Below are 1,660 nucleotides of genomic sequence, written 5' to 3'. Positions count from 1 at the left end.
AGGAACTTATTTAAAAAAATTAAAATTGGAAATTGTTTTCCTCGTCATGTTTAATAAAATGTTGGTTATAGTTTTATTATCAACTTTTACTCTCAATATGGGGCGGGATCCCAAAAACCCAGTCTTTCAATTTGTGCCCATTTCTAACACTCAGTGTTAGAAATGGGCCTAGTGTTAGTTTTGGAACTAATGTCCCCTGTGATCAGACAAAGCTTTTAAGGGTACCGTTGTAAATCGTACATAGCCATCTTTGGATGCGACTTGTGAGGGTCAATTGAAATTACGCTTACAGTCCGTTTAATTGCCAGATAAACTGTTCTATCATACAGTCCCTTTAATTACCAGATATAAACTGTTCTAGCATACAGTCCGTTTAATTGCCAGATAACCTGTTCTAGCATACAGTCCCTTTAAAATCCAGATAAACTGTTCTAGCATACAGTCCCTTTAATTACCAGATAAACTGTTCTAGCATACAGTCCCTTTAATTACCAGATAACCTGTTCTAGCATACAGTCCCTTATATCTAAGGTCTACGACATTGGGTTGCAAAGGTATAAAGATTGGAAATTCAGAGTTGTTTGTAAAGCCTCATTTTCTCTGCAAAAAAGATGTGCAAATCCACTCTAAAATGGGGAAACTTTTAAAATCTGTTTCTTACACAAGAGTTATGATTTTTAAGAAAAGTCAACATTATTTACTTGTAGGCGTACTGTGATGAAGTTTTGGAACTTCTCTCCGAACTGGGCAACTGTACTAGGTTCAATCTAGGGCACATCCAAAATTTATTATAAAAAGAATCAATTATCAAAATAATTAACAATATTTTTTTTTAAATATGTACATATCGTTTTTCTGTAGGCATTTTTTCTCTGCACATTATATATGTAAATTAAAATATTTTTTTATTTTTTCAGATTTACAGACTTTTTTGGTGCATTTTTAAAATTGTAAATTTTTAAACTTATCTGGGTAAAAAGGCAAAATATTGCTTTAAAAAAAGTTTTTAGATGAAGAATATTCCCAGAGTGATCATCAGGTATGTTTTGTAAATAATTGATAATTAGTTTCGTCAGCAGTATTTTTCTCTTTATTGTTTTAGACTATCTTCAGTTCCAGTTATAAAAGAGAACCCAGGAAGTCGACTCGAAGATTATATGAGGTAATTTCCTCCAGAGAATACATATATCGATCGCTACTTATTATTTTCATCTGTTGAGTCTTTAACAAAAAAATGGTTACAAAAGTCTTATAACTAAGAGCGTAGCGTCCATACAAGTTTATAGAGTTGTATTATTCCACTCAGATCGTAAATAATTCAATTAATGCCCAATGTACCAAATTTATAATTGAAAAATAATAAATTGTTAATAACATTAATCAGATATTACAACCTGTAAATGTTGAATTCAATCTTATTCATTAGCAAATAGTTGATATTTTGTAATATTTTTTATTTGTGTTGTATACAATGAACTTAAAAACCACGATTATCTGGTCGCTAGGTGTCTCATTTGCACATTATTTGTTACATTTACTGAAGATCAAATAGTAGATAATATCAAAGAAACAATTAACATTTTATCCAAATAAAACAATGTATTGTTTAGAGGACAGATGAAGAGTACTGATATTATTTATTACCTGTATGAAAAATCAT

General features: G+C 30.3%; 1 long non-coding RNA gene across 1 annotated transcript; it reads left to right on the top strand.

The window, feature by feature from the left end:
* The first annotated feature begins 705 nt into the window (after positions 1–705).
* LOC111717216 (uncharacterized) lies at positions 706–1,656 on the top strand. The gene is made up of 4 exons (XR_002768717.1): positions 706–760; positions 1,028–1,039; positions 1,103–1,162; positions 1,611–1,656. It is a non-coding gene; the product is annotated as an uncharacterized LOC111717216 (long non-coding RNA).
* The last annotated feature ends 4 nt before the right edge of the window (positions 1,657–1,660 follow it).

Source organism: Eurytemora carolleeae, unplaced genomic scaffold (genome assembly GCF_000591075.1).
Source record: "Eurytemora carolleeae unplaced genomic scaffold, Eaff_2.0 scaffold2430, whole genome shotgun sequence".
Taxonomy (NCBI): Eukaryota; Metazoa; Arthropoda; class Copepoda; order Calanoida; family Temoridae; genus Eurytemora; species Eurytemora carolleeae.
The sequence above is the reverse complement of the archived record's forward strand: the minus strand, read 5'-3'. Positions and strand labels throughout refer to the sequence as shown.